Genomic DNA, 25,989 nt, shown 5'->3' with positions numbered 1-25,989 from the left:
TCTAAAATCGAGGGAATTTTGGAAGATTACGTCATTAAATGATATATTTTAAACTTTAGGATCATTACAGAAGAGGAAGACATTGGCGTTGCAGAAAGAAACCTTGTTCAAGAAGAAGATGGGGTTGGCGGAGGCGTTGGTGGAGACGTCACTGGGGCAGAGGAAGACGTAACAGGCATCGATGGAATCGCAATAGATACAACAGAGGAGTAAATAGCTATCAATATGCAGAAAGAACCAATCCCTAAAGCAGGAGGAGCTGGAGAAGACAAAATACAAATGTAGTAAGTATCACCAGGAATTATTTTTCACTTTCAGTTTCTGTTGCTGGATCACAGAAATTTATAACTGATCTGTGATAGGTGAACACTATCCCAATCCAACACGACTGCCCAGTTCCTATATCCCTTTATCTCCCTTTCATTCGGCCTCCGATTTTGCCAATAACCTATTTTTCAACGTTGATGTTGGGGGGATCTTTCCCGTCTCGCCTGCCACAGGTAGTGGGTGGGGGGGGTGGAGAGGATGGGGGATGGGGGGGGAACATACAAAGGTCCGTTGACCTTGGCAGCATTTTCTGGTTTTTGGACGAGCGTAGCCAGGAAATCCCACCCATGGTTACAGCAGCTTCCTTTACAGTAATGATATGGGTTTGATTTTTTGATATTATTTCAATTTTTTTTCTATTTCTATTTGGTCACCTCCTAAACGTTGCCTTTCAAAACGAAAAAACCTTATTGTCTGAGTCTTGGGATCAGACTCTCTTTCAAAACTGTCTCCAGGATTTGTATGTCTCCCTTTTGTCTCAGTGAATAGAACTGGACACAGTACTCAAACTGTAGATCATCCAAAGATTGATGTGATTTAATCATCACCTCCTCTGTCTGTGACTCTGCTTTTTTTTAGGTTCATTCATGGGATGAGGCAAGTGTTCATAAGGTTATCAGTAAATGTCTAATTGTAGTTACCCTTGAGAAGGTGGTGGGTAGCTGCCTTCTTGAACCACAATAGTCCATGTGGCATAGGTACACTCACAGTGCTGTCAGGAAGGGAGTTTCAGGATTTTGACCCAGTGATAGCGAAGGAACGGCCAATATGTTTCCAAGTCAGGATGATGAGAAGCTGGGCGGGAATCAGCAGGGGGTGATACTCCCATGTGCCTGCTGCCCTTGCATTCTAGATGAGGATATTTGCAAGTTTAGAAGGTGCTGTCAAAGGAGCCTTGCTGGTTTGCAACAGTGCATCTTGTGGATGGTATACACAGATGCCACTGTGCACTGCTGATGGAGGGAGTGAATGTTTAAGGTGGTGGGTTGGAAGGCAGTCCTGGATGGTGTCAAGCCTCTTAAAGTGTTGGAGCTACACCCACCCAGGCAAGTGTGCAGTATTCCATCACACTCCTGCCTTGTAGATGGTGGACAAGCTTTTGGGGAGTCAGGAGGTGAGTCACTTGTCGCAGAATTTCATGCATCTGAACACCCTCTGTAGCTACAATATTTATATGGCTTGTTCAGTTAAGATTTTAGTCAATGGTAACCACCAACGAGTGCTTTAACAATGATAATATCATGGCATTATAAAGAAGAGATGGGTACGTTATCTCTTGCTGCAGATGGTCATTGCCTGATTCTTGTGTGAAAATTACTTTCCATTTATTAGCCTAAGAGTGAATAGTTTCCTGAAATGCCTCAGTACTCAGTGCATGGACTACTTATTAATAATGGTGTTGCAAATGGAAACACATGGGAGGTTAGTTAGGAAGGTTCAGTCACTTGGTATACATGGAGAGGTAGTAAATTGGATTAGACATTGGCTCAATGGAAGAATGATGTGGAGGTGCTGACATTGGACTGGGGTAGACACAGTAAGAAGTCTCACAACACCAGGTTAAAGTCCAACCTGTTTATTTGATAGTAAACCCACAAGCTTTCGGAAACGCTGTTCCTCTGTCAGGTGTGTGGAAAGTTCTGATCAGAGAAGGGCATGTAAAGGCACACACAGTTTACAGAATACTGATTAGAATGTGAGTCTTTACAGCTAACCTGCTATACCTGCTCAGGGAAGAAGCCAGAGAGTGGTAGTGGAGGATTGCTTCTCTGAGTGGAGGCCTGTGACTAGTGGTGTGCCACAGGGATCAGTGCTGGGTCCATTGTTGTTTGTCATCTATATCAATGATCTGGATGATAATGTGGTAAATTGAATCAGCAAATTTGCTGATGGTAGAAAGATTGGAGGTGTAGTGGACAGTGAGGAAGGTTTTCAAAGCTTGCAGAGGGATTTGGACCAGTTAGAAAAATGGGCTGAAAAATGGCAGATGGAGTTTAATGCAGACACGTGTGAGGTATTGCACTTTGGAAGGACAAACCAAGGTAGAACATACAAGGTAAATGATAGGACACTGAAGAGTGCAGTGGACCAGAGGGATCTGGGAATACAGATACATAATTCCCTAAAAGTGGCATCACAGGTAGATAGAGTCGTAAAGAGTGCTTTTGGAACATTGGTCTTTATAAATCAAAGTATTGAGTATAAGAGTTGGGATGTTATGGTGAGGTTGTATAAGATATTGGTGAGGCCGAATTTAGAGTATTGGGTGCAGTTTTGGTCATCTAATTACAGGAAGGATATTAATAAGGTTGAAAGAGTGCAGAGAAGGTTTACAAGGATGTTGCCGGGACTTAAGAAACTGAGTTACAGAGAAAGGTTGAATAGGTTAGGACTTTATTCCCTGGAGTGTAGAAGAATGAGGGGAGATTTGATAGAGGGGTATAAGATTTTGATGGGTATAGATAGAGTGAATGCAAGCAGGCTTTTTCCACTGAGGCTAGGGGAGAAAAAAACCAGAGGGCATGGGTTAAGGGTGAAAGGGGAATATTAGGGGGGGATTCTTCACACAGAGTGGTGGGAGTGTGGAATGAGCTGTCAGATGAAGTGGTGATTGCGGGCTCACTTTTAACATTTAAGAAAAACTTGGACAGGTACATGGATGAAAGGGGTGAGGAGGGATATGGTCCAGGTGCAGGTCAGTGGGACTAGGCAGAAAAATGGTTTGGCACAGACAAGGAGGGCCAAAAGGCCTGTTTCTGAGCTGTAATGTTCTACGGTCCTATGGTTCTACACTACGATCATCAGTGAAGAATCTGGTCACTGAGCGGTTACCATTACTGAGTTCAGCTTTTCAATCGCTGATTTATTGTATTTAATTGTTTTGTTTCCCTAGCTGTCCTGGTGGGATTTGAACTCAAGAATCTAGATCATTAGTCTCAGCATTGTGATTACTGGTCCAGGTACAAAGCCAGAATCCTTGCTGTTTTGGTTATATAATTCAGTATTCCATTTGTATTTTGATCATTGTCCTGCAACAATTAAACATATTCAACATGTTACCCTGCAGAAAGCTGTGGTATCAGCTCTGCCTTGCTTGGTGGCACTCTCAATTTTAAGTCAAAAGATTATGGGTTAAATTGCTTCCAGGACTTGAATATTAAAATCTAGACTGATATTCCTGGGCGTTTCTCCCCAGTGTCCTGGCCAACCTTTATCCCTCGATCAACATCAGGAAGACAGATTAGAGTTACAAATTAGCCAGGAAGGAGCTAGAAGAGGACATGAGAAGACTTTTGCGGGTAGGATCAAGGAGAACCCTAAAGCTTTCTATAGGTATGTCAAGAATAAAAGATTGGTTAGGGCAAGATTAGGGCCAGTCAGAGACAGCAGTGGGAAGTTGTGCGTGGAGCCTGAAGAGATAGGAGAGGCACTGAATGAGTATTTTTCGTCAGTATTTACGCAGGAAAAGGTCAATGTAGTCGAGGAGAATACTGAGACACAGGCTTTTAGACTAGACGGGAATGAGGTGTTAACAATTCTTGAGAGTATGAACATAGATAAGTCCCCTGGGCCGGATGGGATTTACCCTAGGATTCTCTGGGAGGCTCGGGAGGAGATTACAGAGCCTTTGGCTTTGATCTTCATGTCGTCATTGGCTACAGGTATAGTGCCGGAAGACTGGAGGATAGCAAATGTTGTCCCCTTGTTCAAGAAGGGGAGTAGAGACCATCCTGGGAATTATAGACCGGTGAGCCTTACTTCTGTGGGCAAAATTTTGGAAAGGATTATAAGGGATAGGATTTATAATCATCTAGAGAGAAATAAATTGATTCGGGATAGTCAACACGGTTTTGTGAAGGGTAGGTCGTGCCTCACAAACCTTATCGAGTTTTTTGAAAAGGTGACCAAAGAGGTGGATAAGGGTAAGGCAGTTGACGTGCTGTATATGGATTTTCGCAAAGCATTTGATAAGGTTCCCCATGATAGGCTATTGCAGAAAATGCAGATGCATGGGATTGAGAGTGATTTAGCAGTTTGGCTCAGGAATTGGCTAGCTGATAGAAGACAGAGGGTGGTGGTTGATGGGAAATATTCAACCTGGAGTTCAGTTACAAGTGGTGTACCTCAAGGATCTGTTTTGGGGCCACTGCTGTTTGTCATTTTTATAAATGACCTAGATGAGGGTGTAGAAGGATGGATTAGTAAATTTGGTGACGACACCAAAGTTGGAGGAGTTGTAGACAGTGAGGATGGATGTTACAGTTTGCAGAGGGACATAGATAAGCTACAGAGCTGGGCCGAGAGGTGGCAGATGGAGTTTAATGCGGAAAAGTGTGAGGTGAGCACCAGAACAGTGTACTTGGTGGCTGGTGAGTGTTGAAATTTGCAAGTTAGTTTTTTATTTCTTCTCTCTATTGCCAGTTCGCGGGGTTTTTGTTTGTTTTCGCTTTCCGTAGTGGGAGCTAGGCGCGGGGACAGTCGGGAAGGGAGCGCGGGAGTATAAAAAGAAGGCCGCAATAGACAGCGGGCAGCGTCGGGAGTGGGCAGTGGAGTGAGGAGGGTGCAGAGTGAGTGCTGTAAGGGCTTTGGCTCACAGGGCTTAGGTGAGAGTAGGCTTAGGCAAGGTGAGTTACTGGTCCAATTTTTCCTGTTTTCCATTTCTGTGTCCAAAACTCTAAGGGTGGTCAGGTAAATGGCAGGGTCCTTGGGGAGACGCGTCAGCTGCGTTAGGTGCAATATGTGGGAGTTCCTGGAGACAACGCTTCTCCCGAAAGTCCACATCTGCACCAAATGTCTGGAGTTGCAACGTTTGAGGGCCGGGGTTCGGCAATTAGAGCTGAGGCTGGAAGATTTATTTTTAGTCAGGGAGAACGAGGTGATAGTGGATAGGAACCACGGTCACGTGGAGATCCCAGAGCCTGGGGGGAGATGGGTAGGTTACTGTTAGGAAAGGGAAAAAGAAGAGGAGTCATGGTACTAAGGCCACCCCAGAGGTAGTCTCCAAAATAGCAGGGGTAAGGCAACAACTGGGGTAGAAAGGGCAGGAGAGGAAGACCAGAATGCCTCAGGGTGAAGGAAGGGGGCTGGATGTGAGATAGTGGTGGGGGACGGGAGGGTTAGAGGAATTGATAGGCGGTTCTGTGGGCAAAAGCGGTACTCCAGGATGGTGGTCTGCCTCCCTGGAGCTGGGGTACAGGATGTGTCGGAGAGGGTAGACGGAATCTTGAAGGGCCAAGGGACCCAGGCTGATGTAATTATACACATAGGAGAGAAGGACATAGGAAGGAAGAGTAGGGGGGATATACGTACGCAGTTCAGGGAGTTGGGGGCCAGGCTGAAGTGTAGGGCCTCCAGGGTGGTGATCTCTGGGCTGCTGCCAGTGCCCAGTAATAGCAGGGATAAGAATAATGAGATCCTACAGCTGAATGTGTGGCTGACGGATTGGTGCAGGACAGAGGGTTTTAGTTTTGTAGACCATTGGGAAGTCTTTGTGAGGGAAGGGCACCTGTACAAGTGAGATGGGGAACATTTAAATGGGAATGACACAAATATCTTAGCTGGGAGGTTAGCTGGAGTGTTTCGGCAGGGTTTAAACTAATATGGAGGGGGGTGGGGGGGAGACAGATAGCTCAGTAGGCACTGGGAGTGGGAGTGAGTTGGGTGACAGGGCAAGTCTAGATGAGAGGAAAATCTCCCAGGAGAAGGAGGATCTGAGTGGGCCTGGAGGTCTGGAGTGCGTCTCTTTTAATGTGAGGAGTGTGGCAGGTAAAACGGATGAACTTAAGGCCTTAATGTTCACGAGGAATTTAGATGTGGTGGCAGTGACGGAGACGTGGTTAAAGGAAGGGCAGGACTGGCAGCTAAATATTCCTGGGTATAAGTGTTTTAGCCACGACAGAGGAGGGTCGAAAAGAAGAGGGGGAGTGGCACTGTTAGGGAGCAGATCACAGCGGTGCAGAGGGAGGATAATATAGAGGGGTTAGGAATTGAGTCTCTGTGGGTGGAGTTGAGGAATAGGAAGGGGGCCATTACTATGCTAGGGGTGCACTACAGACCGCCCGACAGCCCGCGGGCAGTGGAAGAGGGTATATGTAGAGACATTTTGGATAAGTGTAGGAAGAGCAGGGTTGTTGTAGTGGGAAATTTTAATCTCCCTGGGGTGGATTGGAAGGTGCCCAGAGCTGGGGGTTCGGTCGGGGAGGAATTCATAAGATGTGTATTGGAAGGGTCCTTGCAGCAGTATGTAGATAGCCCGACTAGAGTGGGGGCGATACTGGATTTAGTTCTGGGAAATGAGCCGGGTCAGGTGGTTGAGGTTGCGGTAGGTGAACGTGTGGTTAATAGTGACCACAACTCCGTCTACTTTAGGATACGAATGGAAAAAAATGAGAGCTGTCCTAAGGGGAGGGTGCTAAATTGGGGGAAGGCTAGATACAGCCGGATTAGGCAGGTGCTTAGGGATACAGACTGGGATAGGCTGTTGGAAGGCAAGACCACGTTAGGCATGTGGGAGTCTTTCAAGGGAAAACTGAAATGGGTGCAGGAAAGGCATGTGCCAGTTAGGAGGAAGGATGGGAAAGGTAGGATTAGAGAGCCGTGGATTACTAGGGATATTGAGGAGTTGGTCAGGAAGAAACGAGAGGCGTATGTTAGGTCTAAGGAACTGGGAACGGAGAGAGCGTTGGAGGAGTACAGAGAGGGTAGGGGGGATCTCAAAAGGGGAGTTAGGAGGGCAAAAAGGGGGAATGAAATGGCTTTGGCAGGTAGGATTAAGGAAAATCCAAAGGCGTTTTACTCCTATGTCAGGAACAAAAGGGTGGCTAGGGGAAAAATCGGTCTCCTCAGGGACAGAGGAGGGGAATTGTGCTTAGAGTCCGAGGGAATGGGGGAGATCCTGAATGAATACTTTGCGTTGGTATTCACGAAGGAGAGGGGCTTGATGTCTGGTACAGTCTTCGAGGGAGCTTTAGACCAGTTGAAGGATGAATCGATTACGAGGGAAGAAGTGTTAAGGCTTGGTAGCATTAAAACTGATAAATCTCCGGGGCCCGATTGCATTTATCCTAGGCTGCTTAGGGAGGCGAGAGATGAAATTGCTGGGCCCCTGATGCAAATCTTTGTCTCTTCTTTGGACACAGGTGAGGTCCCAGAGGACTGGAGGATAGCGAACGTGGTACCGTTGTTTAAAAAGAGTAGGAGGGATAGCCCGGGTAACTATAGGCCAGTGAGTTTGACGTCAGTGGTAGGCAAGTTGATGGAGAGGATTCTTAGGGATAGGATGTATGAGCACTTAGAGCGTTGCGATCTGATTAAGGATACGCAACATGGCCTTGTAAAGGGGAAGTCTTGCCTTACGAATCTGGTAGAATTTTTTGAGGAGGTGACAAAAACAAGGATGAGCCGTTGATGTCGTCTATATGGATTTCAGTAAGGCGTTTGACAAAGTGCCTCATGTTAGGTTGGTTGAAAAGGTTAAGGCTCATGGGATACGTGGCCAGGTATCTAGATGGGTAAAGAACTGGCTTGCTGAGAGTAGACAGAGAGTAGTAGTGGAAGGGTCCTTTTCTAGCTGGAGGTCTGTCACTAGTGGTGTGCCGCAGGTCTCAGTACTGGGACCTCTTCTTTTTGTAGTGTATATAAATGATTTGGAAGAGGGAGTAAGTGGTGTGATCAGCAAATTTGCAGATGACACTAAGATGGCTGGATCGGCAGGCAGTGAGGAGCAGTGTCTGGCAATACAACGGGATATTGATAGGCTGGTATACTGGGCAGATATATGGCAAATGGAGTTTAATCTGGATAAATGTGAGGTGATGCACTTTGGCAGAAATAATGTAGGGGGGAGTTAGATGATAAAGGGTAAGCCTATAAAAAGTATAGAAATGCAGCGGGACCTGGGGGTGCAAGTGCACAAGTCTTTGAAGGTGGCAGTACAAGTGGAGAGTGTGGTGAAGAAAGCCTATGGTATGTTAGCCTTTATAGGAAGGGGTATAGAATATAAGAGCTGGAGTCTAATGTTGCAGTTGTATAGAACGTTGGTTAGGCCACATTTGGAGTACTGCATCCAGTTCTGGTCGCCTTACTACCGGAAGGACGTGGAGACCCTGGAGAGAGTGCAGAGGAGGTTTACCAGGATGTTGCCTGGTATGGAAGGACTGGGTTATGAGGAAAGATTGAGCAAATTGGGGCTGTTTTCCCTTGAAAGACAGCGACTGAGGGGAGATCTAATAGAGGTCTATAAGATTATGAAGGGTATAGATAGAGTAAACAGGGGTAAGCTATTTCCTATGTTAAAAACGCACAGTACGAGGGGCCACGGGCTTAGGGAGAGGGGGCGAGGTATAACACAGATGTTAGAGGGAGGTTTTTCACACAGAGGGTAGTGGGGGTATGAAATGCTCTGCCAAGCAAGATGGTGAAGGCAGGCACGCTGGAGTTGTTTAAGAGTTACTTAGACAGGCACATGAGTGGGTTGGAGATGGGAGGATATAGGAGATTGTTTTAAATAAGGTTCAGTAGCCTTGGGACATCCCTGGTAATGTATAAGGATGTGGAATGATACTAATGTTTTTCTCTTTTAATTCACAGGTTTTAAGTCGGTCCACCTTGTTATCCAACAAGGGGCATACACACGATGGGTCGTACTGGGGCTGCTCTTGGATGTTCGAGAATGGCCTAGTACTTCATGTTGTTAGTGTGTGCTTAAACTGGACCAGATACTGGGCACCACGACAGCTCAGTGACTATCACTGTTAGCTGTGCAGATACATGGATTTGGGCCGGTGTCTGTGGGAGTTTGCACATTCTCCCCGTGCTTTCATGGGTTTTCTCCGGGTGCTCCGGTTTCCTCCCACACCCCAAAGGTGTGCTATTAGGCTGATTGGAGGTAATACATTGCCCCTAAATTAATTTTCCCTCAATGTGGAATGCCATAAACAATAGATAAGGGTCATGGGTGGAGGGGGGACTCATAATGTTAAAATGGCGGTGTGGGCTCGTTGGGCCGAAGGGTCTGTTTCCCGGACTGTTTTTGTTCTTTGTTCTTTGATTCACTTTGGTAAGAGTAACAGGAGTACAGAATATCGGGCTAATGGAAGGACTCTTAGTAGTGTTGACGAGCAGAGAGATCTCGGGGTACATGTGCATAGATCCCTGAAAGTTGGCACCCAGGTTGATAAGGTTGTTAAGAAGGCGTACGGTGTGTTAGCTTTCATTGGGAGAGGGATTGAATTTCGGAGCCGCGAGGTCATGTTACAACTGTACAAAACTCTGGTGCGGCCGCACTTGGAGTATTGTGTACAGTTCTGGTCGCCGCATTATAAGAAAGATGTGGAGGCATTGGAAAGGGTGCAGAGGAGGTTTACCAGGATGTTGCCTGGTATGGTGGGAAGGTCTTATGAGGAACGGCTGAGGGACTTGAGGTTATTTTCATTGGAGAGAAGGTTACGAGGTGACCTGATTGAGGCATACAAGATGATCAAAGGATTGGATAGGGTGGACAGTGAGAGCCTTTTACCTCGGATGGTGATGGCTAACACAAGGGGACATAGCTTTAAATTAAGGGGTGGTAATTATAGGACGGATGTCAGAGGTAGGTTCTTTATTCAGAGGGTAGTAAGGGCGTGGAATGCCCTGCCTGCAGCAGTTGTGGACTCGCCAACTTTAAGGGCGTTCAAATGGTCAGTGGATAGGCATATGGATAAGATTGGAATAGTTTAGGTTAGAGGGTCATTAGATTGGTTCCGCTGGTCGGGGCCACACCGAGGGCCGGACGGGCCTGTACTGCAGTGTAATGTTCTATGTTCTATGTTCTAGATTCTCTGATCATTATCGTATTGCTCTTTGCAGGATCTTGCTGTCCACAACTGTGTTCCTTACTTTACAACAGTGACTATTTTCCAAAAGAACTTTATTTACTGTAAAGAGCTCTGTTCCTATGAAAGGAGTTACTTCAGTGCAAATCTTTCCTTCAGGTTTTGTATCAATAACAGATTTTGAACATTTTAAATCATTTATAATAACAGCAAAGAACAAAATCTGTAGAATCCATGAGTCAATAAACCCCAGAGAATGATTTCAGTTTGTAGAGACTTTATATCATCGAGTGTTTAAACTTTCAGTATCATTGGCCAGGATTTTCCCACCCCATGGGAGGAGTGCCACGTGGAATGTGCCGTGCAGAATGCAATATGAGGTTTGCACTGTGGGGGGTGCACTGTGGGGAGTGCACTGTAGGGAATACGCTGTGTGGGTTGCATTATGCGGGGTGCACTGTGGGGTGTGCATGTGGGGATTGCACTGTGGGGGTGCACTGCAGCAGGGCGTGCACTTTGGGGGTTGCTCTGTGGGGGATGCTCTGTGGGGGGTGCACTGGGGGGTGCAATGGGAGGTGCACTGTGGGGGTGCGCTGTGGGGAGCGCGCTGTGGGGGTGCAGTGTGGTTGCTGCACTGTGGGGATTGTGCTGTGGGGATTGCCCTCTGGGGGGTGCTGTGTGCAGGGTGCGCTGTGGGGGGTGCGCTGTGGGGGATGCACTGTGGGGGATGCACTGTGGGGGATGCACTGTGGGGGATGCACTGTGGGGGCTGCACTGTGGGGGCTGCACTGTGGGGGCTACACTGTGGGGGGTGCGCTGTGGGGGGTGCGCTGTGGGGGATGCGCTGTGGGGATTGCCCTGTGGGGGATGCTGTGTACAGGGTGCGCTGTGGGGGGTGCGCTGTGGGGGATGCACTGTGGGGGATGCACTGTGGGGGATGCACTGTGGGGGCTGCACTGTGGGGGCTGCACTGTGGGGGCTACACTGTGGGGGGTGCGCTGTGGGGATTGCGCTGTGGGGATTGCCCTGTGGGGGATGCTGTGTACAGGGTGCGCTGTGGGGGCTGCACTGTGGGGGCTGCACTGTGGGGGGTGCGCTGTGGGGGGTGCGCTGTGGGGCTGCACTGTGGGGGGTGCGCTGTGGGGGATGCTGTGTACAGGGTGCACTGTGGGGACTGCACTGTGGGGGGTGCGCTGTGGGAGGTGTGCTGTGGGGGATGCTGTGTACAGGGTGCGCTGTGGGGGCTGCACTGTGGGGGCTACACTGTGGGGGGTGCGCTGTGGGGGGTGCGCTGTGGGGCTGCACTGTGGGGGGTGCGCTGTGGGGGATGCTGTGTACAGGGTGCACTGTGGGGACTGCACTGTGGGGGGTGCGCTGTGGGGGATGCTGTGTACAGGGTGCACTGTGGGGACTGCACTGTGGGGGGTGCGCTGTGGGAGGTGTGCTGTGGGGGATGCTGTGTACAGGGTGCACTGTTGGGGGTGCACTGTGGGGGGTGCACTGTGGGGGGTGCACTGGGGGGTGCACTCTGGGGGTGCGCTCTGGGGGTGCAGTGTGGTTGCTGCACTGTGGGGATTGTGCTGTGGGGATTGCCCTGTGGGGGATGCTGTGTACAGGGTGCGCTGTGGGGGGTGCTGTGTACAGGGTGCGCTGTGGGGGCTGCACTGTGGGGGGTGCTGTGTACAGGGTGCACTGTGGGCGGTGCTGTGTACAGGGTGCGCTGTGGGGGGTGCTGTGTACAGGGTGCGCTGTGGGGGCTGCACTGTGGGGGGTGCACTGTGGGGGGTGCACTGTGGGGGAACACTGTGGGGCTGCACTGTGGGGGCTGCACTGTGGGGGGTGCACTGTGGGGGCTGCACTGTGGGGGGTGCACTGTGGGGGCTGCACTGTGGGGGCTGCACTGTGGGGGGTGCACTGTGGGGGGTGCACTGTGGGGGGTGCACTGTGGGGGTGCACTGTGGGGGCTGCACTGTGGGGGTGCACTGTGGGGGCTGCACTGTGGGGGCTGCACTGTGGGGGCTGCACTGTGGGGGTGCACTGTGGGGGCTGCACTGTGGGGGCTGCACTGTGGGGGTGCACTGTGGGGGCTGCACTGTGGGGGCTGCACTGTGGGGGCTGCACTGTGGGGGCTGCACTGTGGGGGCGCACTGTGGGGGCTGCACTGTGGGGGTGCACTGTGGGGGCTGCACTGTGGGGGTGCACTGTGGGGGCTGCACTGTGGGCAGTGCAGTGCAGTGCTTGCAGTGTGGGGGTGCAGTGTGTGGGGTGCACTGTGGGACATGCAGTTTGGGTGGTGCACTGTGGGGGTTGCAGTGGGGGGGGGGTGAACTGTGGGGAGGTGCAGTGGGGTAGCCAAAAGTCCTTTGATTTTGCAGGTATTAGAAGATCCCAGCCAACGAGTGTGATAAAGTGTTATCAACCTTTGGTTATATTGAAGGATTTGGTAAATATTTGTGTCTGAAAGTTAAATTAATTCTCTCAATTTCTGCCTGTGAACAAACATACAAAAAAACCCATGTCTCTCTGCTTTGTAATCCCATAATTAAACAATTAAATCGTAACTATCCTGAGGGAGCCACGCACCCCTTCCAATATCAACCCCTTTTTCCACATGTATCCAAAACAAAGTCAGTTTTTCATACTGAGGAGAGTTTTTCAGTGCATTCGTTAACCAAGAACATTCACCAATAATTTTTCTGAAAACGATTAACTCAAATTAAACTATTGGAGATTCTCACTGAATGAATTTTATTAACTAAATCACAGATTTTATAAGAAAACTGAAGCTTCAACAGTGACATCAGAGCGATGGGAAGATAAAGAAGAAGAAAGTTTCACATGGATTGAACTATTTAACTTTAAAACATTGTTTCACTTTTAATTGTAATTATTTTACCGTTTAATTGTTAATGTTTGATTCTGTAGTTCATTATTCTGCTGTTGATGATATTCTCACTGCTCAGTAATGTGACAATTCATTAAATCACTGATATATTCCATGTCGATGTGACGTTGAATCATAAACTGAATCTTGTTATTTCTGTGTCTCTGGGTTCTTTCAGTTCTGTAATGCAACACGAGAGAACAATTCACTTGGGAATGGATTTTACCCTGAGGGTTGGCACCAAGATTAAACCAAAAGTTGGATCATTACCTGACATCACCTTCCCATGTTTGAAAATTCAGACACCCCACAAGATTTTGATGTCTAGGCATTGGGACAGGGCTGGAATCAAGAATGACTATTTCCAAGGCAGCAAAATACTGGAATCTGAAGCAAAAACAAGAAATGCTGTAAAATCTCAGCAGGTCTGACAGCATCTGCGGAGAGAGAATAGAGCCAATGTTTCAAGTCTGGATGACCCTTCGTCAGAGCTGACATGTTAGTGACGAGGCTGGAAGATCCACCTCAGTTCATTGGGACATGATTGCAGTTCTGTATGTAGATTTTAGATCTCTTAATAATCACGCCTTCTGTTCAGCCTGCTTCTGTTGATAAAATTGCCAGGTGGTCTCATTGTGAATGTGTGGCTGAAATCCATGTCTGATTAATGAACGCAATCCTATAGGATTCCACAGGGGAATGCTAGCTTTGTTATATTCACACTTTTTGATGTTATGAGTTATTCTTTCTTTTATGTGGCTTTTCAATATAATGTTACGACTTGAAAAGTTACAAGGATTAAAGCTTTATTCATACATACCATGAGTGGCCATGGTTGAATCCCCTTTTATGAGGCTTTAAAATGAACAGATTTTTTCCAAGGAGACATTCACAGATTCTTTTCTCTATTTCAGGCTTGTCACTGTTATGTTACAAAGAGGGAGGGGGTCATTTTAAACTGCCCCCTTCTCTACCCATTTGTTAACAGAAAGAAGGGTTTTATTCTGATTTTCCACTTTATACATGGTGGCATATTTTCCCTGACCATTAAATTTAGAAATTTCTAATCCTCTGTGAATAAGTAGCATAGCAAACCCGAGGTCAGGTTTATTTTTACACAAACATGGGAAGGGTTTGTCCACGTTCATTCCATCTATACTCAGAAATAAACAGAGGTAAGGAAAAGGGAAGAGGGTTCAGGGTATGACCACAATAAAAATACAAATTAGGGTTTACATGTGCCCAGGACGATGAATCAATTGGAATATTTGTTCTGAGATGAGGGTTAGGATTAGGGTGATCTGTCTTCCCAGACTAAAACTTCCACAATGCAAAAGGGACATAGAGTTTTGGAAGCTTGAGTTCTAGCAGTTGGCAAGTTTGATGAGGGCCAGAGTGTACTCTACTCCACCAGCTTGATGGTAGACAGTACAGCTGTTGTCTGGAGTCCTGTTCACATTAGAGGTCAAACAGAAACTGCTGGAATTCAGTTCTATGGGATGACATGACAGTACATTTTGGGGAAGGTCATGTAATGCACTTCTTCAATGTTGGATGCAAAACGAAAATTCAAAAGGCTGAAGTCAGGAAGGGTTTAATTAACAAAGAACAAAGAGAATTACAGCACAAGAACAGGCCTTCAGCCATGCTGTCCGACTGAACTTTCCAGGAACCATATCTCTCTATTCCCATTCTATTCATGTATTTATCAAGATGTCCCTTAAAAGTCACTATTGTATCTGCTTCCACTCCCTCCCCCTGCAGTAGGTTCCAGGCACCCACCACCCTCTGTGTAAAAAACATGCCTTGTACATCTCCTTTAAATCTTGCTCCTCACACCTTAAACCTGTGCCCCCCTAGTAATTCACTCTTCCACCCTGGGAAAAAGCTTCTGACTATCCACTCTGTCCATGCTCCTCATAATCTTGTAGGCTTCTGTCAGGTCTCCCCTCAACCTCCGTCGTTCCACTGAGAACAATCCAAGTTTCTCCAACCTCTTCTCATAGCTAATGCCCTCCATACCAGGCAACCGCCTGGTAAATCTTTTCTGTACCCTCTCCAAAGTCTCCACATCCTTCTGGTAGTGTGGCGACCAGAATTAAACACTATATTCCAAGTGTGGCCTGACTAACGTTCTATAAAGCTGCAACAAGATTTGCCAATTTTTAAACTCAGTGCCCCGGCCGATGAAGGCAAGCATGCCGTATGCCTCCTTGACTACCTTCTCCACCTGCATTGCCATTTTCAGTGACCTGTACACCTGTATATCCAGATCCCTCTGCCCATCAATATTCTTAAGGGCTCTGCCGTTGAATGTATATTTCCTGTCTATAGTAAACCTTCCAAAATGCATTACCTCACATTTGTCCAGATTAAACTCCATCTGCCATCTCTCCGCCCAAGTCTCCAACCACCGATCTATACCCTGCTGTATCCTCTGATGGTCCTCATTGCTCTCTGCAAATCTACCAGCCTTTGTGTCATCTGCAAATTTACTAATCAAAACAGTTACATTTTCCTCCAGTTCACTTATATATATTACAAACAGCAAAGGTCCCAGCATTGATCCCTGAGGAATGTCACTTGTCACAGCCCTTCATTCAGAAACGCACCCTTCCACTGTGACCCTCTGTCTTCTGTGACCGAGCCAGTTCTGTATCCATCTTGCCAGCTCACCTCTGATCCCATGCAACTTCACCTTCTGCACCAGTCTGCCATGAGGGAACTTGTCTAAGGCCTTACTGAAGTCCATGTAGGTAACATCCACTGCCCTACCCTCATCAATCATCTTTGTCACTTCCTCAAAAAACTCAATCAAGTTAGAGACACAACCTTCTCTTCAAAAAACCATGTTGTCTCTCATAAAACATCCACTTATTTCCAAGTGGGAGTAAATCCTATCTCGAAGAATCCTCTCGGATAATTTCCCTCCCACTGATATAAGGCTCATTTGCCTGCAATTACATGGATTATTCTTGCTACCCTTCTTAAACAAAGGAACAGTATTGGCTTTTCTCCAATCCTCTGATATCTCCCCTGCACAGTAAGAAGTCTCACAACACCAGGTTAAAGTCCAACAGGTTTATTTGGTAAAAAACCACATCGATCTCAGAAGACAAACACGGGACATGGTAGCTTTTGTTACCAAATAACGTATTGGACTTTAACCAGGTGTTGTGAAACTTCTTAATGTGCTTACTCTAGTCTAATGCTGGCATCTCCACATCATGACCTCCCCTGCAGCCAGTGAGGATACAAAGATTTCTCTCAAGGCCCCAGTAATTTCCTCCCTTGCCTCTCTCAGTATTCTGGGGTATATCCCATTAAGCCTTGGGGACTTGTCTACCTTAATGTTTCTCAAGAACTCCAAAACCTCCTCCTTTTTGATCTCAACGTGACCCAAACTATCTACACATCCTTCCCCAGACTCATCATCCACCAAGTCCTTCTGTTTGGTGAAGACTGACACAAAGTATTCATTGAATACTTCAGTCATTTCCTCTGGTTCCACGCACAGATTCCCTCCCCTGTCCTTGATTGGGCCAATTCTCTCTCTGCTTACCCTCTTGCTCTTTATATATGTATAAAAAGCCTCGGGATTTTCCTTAATCCTATTGGCCAATGACTTTTCGTGACATGTTTTAGCCCTCCTTATTCCTTGCTTAAGTTTCTTTCTACTTTCCTTGTACTTTCACACTTGCTTCATGTGTTCCCAGCCTCCTAGCTTTGACAAATGCTTCCTTTTTTTCTTTGACTAGGCTTACAATGACTTTTGTTATGCAAGGTTCCCAAAACTTGCCACAACTGTCCTTCATCCGTACAGGAATGTGCTTGACCTCAATCTCTATCCACTTACACTTGAAAGCCTCTCACATGCCAGATGTTGTTTTGCTCTCAAACATTTGCCCCCAATCTACATTCTTCAGCTCCTGCCTAATATTGTAATTAGCTTTCTCTCAATTTAGTACCTTTGCTTTACTCATCAGTACCATAAAGCTTACTGTGGTCACTGTTGCCAAACTGCTCAGGATTCCTTTGTCCTAAAGTTAGGATTCCTTTGCTCCAGTAGACACTGGCTTTGAGTTAATAAATTGAAGTGTTTGTGTCAAAACTGTTGTGATGGGATTGCTAATTCTTCAGCCATTCGCACCGTTGTGGGAGATTAAGACCAGTGATGGAGCAGACTCAGGGTCTACATGGTCACTGTTACTTTAAAACTGTTACAAGTTATCAGGTGACTGACTGGAGACATCTTGACAGCTCAACAATTCTCCAATTTGAAAAGCACAGAAAAAATTGACTTTATAAAGTAGCCCAGTTGATGAATATATAATATGTATACATAAATATATATTTATGTAGAATACACATATATATCTATCTCAAGTCTCGACCATGACAGTTAATTAATGCTGCCATAGTGATACTTGAAGATTATTTCTGGTGAAAGAATGGGGGTATGGAAGAGGCCAGGAGTTGGATGGGGCATGGGGAATGGCAGAAATACAGCATGGAGGATTATGAGGATGAGAAGTGATATGGAGGAAGCATATGGGGGTGCTGGCAAGATTTTTAATACTTACCTGCCAAAAGGTTCCCAACACCACAGCTGCATTCCCCAGAGTTCACAAATAGGCTGAACAGGTGTGGTCCCACCAGCGGCAGGTCCCCTAGAAAAACAGCAATTCAAATGTCCCCAGCTCTTCAATAGGGTAAACCAAATGTCACAGGATGTGCCTATCCATTCGCTATAAACACACTTTATTGTCAATTCCCTATACGTACTCCATACTGTCCCATTCCCTATACCCAATCTAGACAGTCCATTCCTATACTGACTCCATACTGTCCCAATCCCTATACCCACTCCATACTGTCCCAATCCCCATACCCACTCCATACTGTCCCAATCCCTATACTCACTCCATACTGTCCCAATCCCTCTATCCCACTCCATACTGTCCCAATCCCAATACCCACTCCATACTGTCCCAATCCCCATACCCACTCCATACTGTCCCAATCCCTATACCCACTCCATACTGTCCCAATCCCTATACCCACTCCATACTGTCCCAAACCCTATACCCACTCCATACTGTCCCAATCCCTATACCCACTCCATACTATCCCAAACCCTATACCCACTCCATACTGTCCCAATCCCTATACCCACTCCATACTGTCCCAAACCCTATACCCACTCCATACTGTCCCAAACCCTATACCCACTCCATACTGTCCCAATCCCTATACCCACTCCATACTGTCCCAAACCCTATACCCACTCCATACTGTCCCAATCCCTATACCCACACCATACTGTCCCAATCCCCATACCCACTCCATACTGTCCCAATCCCTATACCCATTCCATACTGTCCCAATCCCTACACCCACTCCATACTGTCCCAATCCCTATACCCACTCCATACTGTCCCAATCCCTATACCCATTCCATACTGCCCCAATCCCTACACCCACTCCATACTGTCCCAATCCCTATACCCACTCCATACTGTCCCAATCCCTGTACCCACTCCATACTGTCCCATTCCCCTAAACCCACTCCATACTGTCCGAATCCATATACCCACTCCATACTGTCCGAATCCCTATACACACACCACACTGTCCCATTCCCTATACCCACTCCATACTGTCCCAATCCCTATACCCACTCCATACTGTCCCAATCCCCATACCCACTCCATACTGTCCAAATCCCTATACCCACTCCATACTGTCCCAATCCCTATACCCACTCCATACTGTCCCAATCCCCATACCCACTCCATACTGTCCCAATCCCTATACCCACTCCATACTGTCCCAATCCCTATACCCACTCCATACTGTCCCAATCCCCATACCCACTCCATACTGTCCAAATCCCTATACCCACTCCATACTGTCCCAATCCCTATACCCACTCCATACTGTCCCAATCCCCATACCCACTCCATACTGTCCAAATCCCTATACCCACTCCATACTGTCCCAATCCCTATACCCACTCCATACTGTCCCAATCCCTATACCCACACCATACTGTCCCATTCCGTATATCCACTCCATACTGTCCCATTCCCCGATGCCCACTCCATACTGTCCCAATCCCTATACCCACTCCATACTGTCCCAATCCCTATACCCACTCCATACTGTCCCATTCCCTATACCCACTCCATACTGTCCCATTCCCTATACCCACTCCATACTGTCCCAATCCCTATACCCACTCCATACTGTCCCATTCCCTATACCCACTCCATACTGTCCCAATCCCTATACCCACTCCATACTGTCCCAATCCCTATACCCACTCCATACTGTCCCATTCCCTATACCCACTCCATACTGTCCCATTCCCTATACCCACTCCATACTGTCCCAATCCCTATACCCACTCCATTCTGTCCAAAGCCCTATACCCACTCCATACTGTCCCAATCCCCATACCCACTCCATACTGTCCCAATCCCTATACCCACTCCATACTGTCCCAATCCCCATACCCACTCCATACTGTCCCAATCCCTATACCCACTCCATACTGTCCCAATCCCTATACCCACTCCATACTGTCCCATTCCCTATACCCACTCCATACTGTCCCAATCCCCATACCCACTCCATACTGTCCCAATCCCTATACCCACTCCATACTGTCCCAATCCCTATACCCACTCCATTCTGTCCAAATCCCTATACCCACTCCATACTGTCCCAATCCCCATACCCACTCCATACTGTCCCAATCCCTATACCCACTCCATACTGTCCCAATCTCTATACCCACTCCATTCTGTCCAAATCCCTATACTCACTCCATACTGTCCCAATCCCCATACCCACTCCATACTGTCCCAATCCCCATACCCACTCCATACTGTCCCAATCCCTATACCCACTCCATACTGTCCCAATCCCCATACCCACTCCATACTGTCCCAATCCCTATAGTAAAAAGTCTGACAACACCAGGTTTTAGTCCAACCTATTTATTTGATAATATACTAATATATTATCAAATAAATAGGTTGGACTAAAACCTGGTGTTGTCAGGCTTTTTACTGTGTTTACGCCAGTCCAACGCCGGCATACCCACACCAATCCCTATACCCAGTCCATACTGTCCCAATCCCTATACCCATTCCATACTGTCCCAATCCCTACACCCCCTCCATACTGTCCCAATCCCTATACCCACTCCATACTGTCCCAATCCCTATACCCATTCCATACTGCCCCAATCCCTACACCCACTCCATACTGTCCCAATCCCTATATCCACTCCATACTGTCCCAATCCCTGTACCCACTCCATACTGTCCCATTCCCCTAAACCCACTCCATACTGTCCGAATCCATATACCCACTCCATACAGTCCGAATCCCTATACACACACCATACTGTCCCATTCCCTATACCCACTCCATACTGTCCCAATCCCTATACCCACTCCATACTGTCCCAATCCCTATACCCACTCCATACTGTCCCAATCCCCATACCCACTCCATACTGTCCAAATCCCTATACCCACTCCATACTGTCCCAATCCCTATACCCACTCCACACTGTCCCAATCCCCATACTCACTCCATACTGTCCCAATCCCTATACCCACTCCATACTGTCCCAATCCCTATACCCACTCCATACTGTCCCAATCCCCATACCCACTCCATACTGTCCCAATCCCTATACCCACTCCATACTGTCCCAATCCCCATACCCACTCCATACTGTCCAAATCCCTATACCCACTCCATACTGTCCCAATCCCTATACCCACTCCATACTGTCCCAATCCCTATACCCACTCCATACTGTCCCATTCCCCGATGCCCACTCCATACTGTCCCAGTCCCTATACCCACTCCATACTGTCCCAATCCCTATACCCACTCCATACTGTCCCATTCCCTATACCCACTCCATACTGTCCCAATCCCTATACCCACTCCATACTGTCCCAATCCCTATACCCACTCCATACTGTCCCAATCCCTATACCCACTCCATACTGTCCCATTCCCTGTACCCACTCCATACTGTCCCAATCCCTATACCCACTCCATACTGTCCCAATCCCTATACCCACTCCATACTGTCCCATTCCCTATACCCACTCCATACTGTCCCAATCCCTATACCCACTCCATACTGTCCCATTCCCTATACCCACTCCATACTGTCCCAATCCCTATACCCACTCCATACTGTCCCATTCCCTATACCCATTCCATACTGTCCCAATCCCTATACCCACTCCATACTGTCCCAATCCCTATACCCACTCCATACTGCCCAAATCCCTATACCCACTCCATACTGTCCCATTCCCTATTCCCACTCCATACTGTCCCAATCCCTATACCCATTCCATACTGTCCCAATCCCTATACCCACTCCATACTGTCCCAATCCCTATACCCACTCCATACTGTCCCATTCCCCGATGCCCACTCCATACTGTCCGAATCCCTATACCCATTCCATACTGTCCCAATCCCTATACCCACTCCATACTGTCCCATTCCCTATACCCACTCCATACTGTCCCAATCCCTATACCCATTCCATACTGTCCCAATCCCTATACCCACTCCATACTGTCCCAATCCCTATACCCATTCCATACTGTCCCAATCCCTATACCCACTCCATACTGTCCCATTCCCTATACCCACTCCATACTGTCCCAAACCCTATACCCATTCCATACTGTCCCAATCCCTATACCCACTCCATACTGTCCCAATCCCTATACCCATTCCATACTGTCCCAAACCCTATACCCACACCATACTGTCCCAATCCCTATACCCACTCCATACTGTCCCATTCCCTATACCAGACCACTCTGTCCCATTCTCCTATACCCACTTCATACTTATAAAAACATAAGATTATGAAGGGAAGAGATCATATAGAAGCAGGGAGGTCATTTACACTGGCGGGTGAAACTAGAACTAGGGGACATGGCCTCAGAATAAGGGGAAGCAGATTTAGGACTGAGTTGAGGAGGAATTTCTTCACACAAAGGATTGTGAATCTGTGCAATTCCCTGCCCAGTGAAGCAGTTGAGGCTACCTCATTGAATGTTTTTAAGGCAAGGATAGATAGATTTTTGAAGGGATTAAGGATTATAGTGAGCATGTGGGTAAGTGGAACTGAGTTCACAAAAGGATCAGCTATGATCTTATTGAATGGCGGAGCAGGCTCGAGAGGCCAGATGGCTGACTAGCCAAGCTGGGCAGCCTAGCAGCATCTTGACAACCCTTGGTCTTATGATCACTAGAGAGCAGTGTTAGACATGAGAGGGGTGCGCTTTGATGGGGATGTGGGGAGTGTTCACTTTTCCGTGGATGGTGTTGGGGAATGGGCTCCAGTGGGGAGGGGGGTACTGCCAGCAGCAGTTCTTTCTTACTGTGTCACTGGTGTAGGAGGGGTATTATACTGTCATTCTCACACTCACAGGGATGAGGCGCTGGGTGAATGCAGTTGTTCCCCAAGATTGGTGGCATGAACTGACAGGCCAAAGGGAGAGTGATGTCCTGGAAGGGACAGGCTGATTTCAGCACAGTTGGGAACCCATCGTATACCTACATCTGTATTTGATAGAATCTGTGTAGCAGTAGGAAGCATCCCTGAACTTTTGACACAACCTAATAAACATTACGGCAACTGAAGGTAATTCCAATTAACACCATACTGCTCTTGTTGTGGATCCTGGATGATGTCAAGAAGGTTGTCTATTCGGGTTAATCCTTAGTATGCTAATGGCAATAGCTTATTTTAACACTTAAAAAGATATCACTCAATCTATTTGCTGTATGACACAATTTGGCACTACCTATAATTTCAACAGCAACAAGATTGTGGCAAGTATCCAAATAAATCCCAAGATTCAATGAAGTTAGTTTATGGTGCAAAATGGATGAACTCAGTTCACCATCAGTTACATCCCTCTCCTGATTTACTGAGAGATTTTGAAAAATCCAATTCCAAAATCACTCATTTTAGGCAAATGGCTAAAGTCAAATTGTTCCCAATCTTTCAATATCGAGCATCAAAGGAAAAAAAAGTGACTGTCCAAAATATTTGTACTTATCATGTTATCACATTCGTACGGAGTTCCTCGTGTTATTTCATTGTACTTATTATTTATGTACACCAGATTAGGATACAGTTATGATTTCCATAGGAACCTGAATAGCCAATTTACTGAGTAACCCCATCCCACTAAAATGAATAAATTACTGGATAAGATTGTTTGCTTCACCCTCTTATTGCTGCTCATTCTGGCTGTGTTTTTATAGCTTCAGGATGCCTCAAAGTACTTTATGGCTAATAAAGTACTTCTCCTGCTGTGTTGAAGGAACTCCTGTCTTTTACATTTTGTACAAGAGGAAAAGCATAAGCTTAAGTTTCCTCCTGAAAAATTCATATCTTACGTGACCATCTGATTTGATCACAGCAAGGCCAAATTATAGTCAATGAGTTTAACATTCATATAAATCAGGAAGAAGTGATTGTTTACAATTATCACAGAAGAAGAGCATAAGAACTCGGAGCAGGAGTCGGCCATCTGGCCTCTCGAGCCTGCTCTGCCATTCAATAAGATCATGGCCGACCCTTTTGTGAACTCAGTTCCACTTACCCACACACTCACTATAATCCTTAATTCCTTTATTGTTCAAAAATCTATCTATCCTTGCCTTAAAAACTTTCAATGAGGGAGCCTCAACTGCTTCACTGGGCAGGGAATTGCACAGATTCACAACCCTTTGTGTGAAGAAGTTCCTCCTCAACTCAGTCCTAAATCTGCTCCCCCTTATTTTGAGGCCACGTCCCCTAGTTCTAGTTTCACCCGCCAGTGGAAACAACTTCCATATGTTTCTATAAGATCCCCCTTCAGTCTTCCAAATTCCAATGAGTATAGCCCCACTCTACTCAGTGTCTCCTCATAAGCCAAACCTCTCAACTCCGGAATCGACCTAGTGAATCTCCTCTGCATCCCCTCCAGTGTGGTATATCCTTTCTCAAAGAAGGAGACCAAAACTGTACACAGTATTCGAAGTGTGGTCTCACCAGCACCTTGTACAGCTTCAACATAACCTCGCTGTTTTTAAATTCCATCCTTCTAGCAATGAAGGATAAAATTCCATTTGCCTCCTTAATTACCTACTGCACCTGCACATCAGCTCCTTGTAATTCTTGCACAAGGACACCCAGGTCCCTCTGCACAGCAGCATGCTGCAATTTTTTACCATTTAAATAATAGTCCATTTTGCTGTTATTCCAACCAAAATGGATGACCTCTCATTTACCAAAATTGTATTCCATCTGCCAGACCCTCACCCATTCACTTAGACTATCTATACCCCATTGCAGACTTTCAGTGTCCTCTGCACACTTTGCTCTGCCACTCATCTTAGTGTCATCTGTGAATTTTGACACACTACACTCGGTCCCCAACTCCAAATCATCTATGTAAGTTGTAAACAATTGCAGTCCCAACACTGATCCCTGAGGCACATCACTAGTCACTGATCGCCAACCAGAAAAACACCTATTTACCCCCACGCTTTGCTTTCTGTTAGTTAACCAATCCTCTATCCATGCTAATACATTACCCATAACACTGTGCACCTTTGTCTTATGTAGCAATCTTTGGTGCTGCACCTTGTCAAATGCCTTCTGAAAATCCAGATGCACCACATCCACAGGTTCCCCATTGTCCACTGTGCCATGTACCAGAACATAGAACATAGAACACTACAGCACAGACAGGCCCTTCGGCCCACAAGTTGCGCCAATCATATCCATACCTACTAGGCCTATCTATAACTCTCAATCCCATTAAATCCCATGTACTCATCCAGAAGTCTCTTAAAAAATCCCAGCGAGTTCGCCTCTACCACCACCAACGGCAGCTGATTCCACTCACTCACCACCCTCTGAGTGAAAAACTTACCCCTGACATCTCCGATGTTCTCAAAGAATTCCCCCAAGTTAGTCAAACATGACCTTCCCTTCATGAACCCATGCTGTGTCTTGCCAATGGGACAACTTATATCCAGATGTCTTGCTATTTCTTCCTCAATGATAGATTTTCCCTACTACAGAAGTTAAGCTAACTGGCCCATAGGTACCCACCTTTTGTCTACCTTTTTTTAAACAGTGGCGTCACATTTGCTGTTTTCCAATCTGTGGGAACCACCCCAGAGTCCAGTGAATTTTGGTAAATTACCACTAGTGCATTTGCTATTTCTCCCACCATCTCTTTTAGTACCCTGGGATGCATTCATCAGGACCAGGAGACTTGTCTACCTTTAGCTCCATTATCTTGCCCAACACTATCTTTTTCATGATAATTATAGTTTCTAGCTTATCATCTGCCATAGCCTTGCTATCAACAATTTTGGCAGAAGGTTTTCTCCCTTTAATAGTTACAATAAGATCGGGATTGAATTTAAATCTTCTCATCACCAGTTCCATTACTGAATATGTATGTCTTCACAAATATTAAAATCTATGCTAAGAATAACAGTGATCATAGTGCTGCCCCAGCAGGGTTGGCACCAGTGTTACAGGTTGCATAGAAGGCAGTTGATCAAATCTAGGCATGAAAATTGCAGTCGGTGAATCTATCACAATCCCCCTCCTGCAAATGACTGCAGATTTTTTACTGTAATCATTAAAGCATGGTCTTTTCTGTAACAACAGTTATAAACATTTGTTCACACATGAAGCATGAGAAAACTAAAATTCCATACACCAAATGTAAGAATTAATGTAATCAGCAACATAGATGACCAGGTTTATTAAATTATAATTTTCATAAACCTTACAAAGTTACTGTTGCAAAAACAAAAGCGGATTTCGCTGGCGGGGCGCTGGCAAATGGAACAAACATTTCAAAACAATACTGGCATTGATAACACCAA

At 46.5% G+C, this 25,989-nt stretch overlaps 1 long non-coding RNA gene across 1 annotated transcript; it reads left to right on the top strand.

Moving 5' to 3' along the window:
• Window positions 1–13,179, top strand: LOC145349641 (uncharacterized). The gene is made up of 2 exons (XR_013888129.1): window positions 1–284; window positions 12,909–13,179. It is a non-coding gene; the product is annotated as an uncharacterized LOC145349641 (long non-coding RNA).
• The last annotated feature ends 12,810 nt before the right edge of the window (window positions 13,180–25,989 follow it).

Source organism: Carcharhinus amblyrhynchos, chromosome 11 (genome assembly GCF_965287045.1).
Source record: "Carcharhinus amblyrhynchos chromosome 11, sCarAmb.v2.hapA, whole genome shotgun sequence".
NCBI classification, from domain to species: Eukaryota; Metazoa; Chordata; class Chondrichthyes; order Carcharhiniformes; family Carcharhinidae; genus Carcharhinus; species Carcharhinus amblyrhynchos.
Note: the sequence above shows the minus strand (reverse complement) of the source record. Positions and strands in the feature narration are given on the sequence as shown.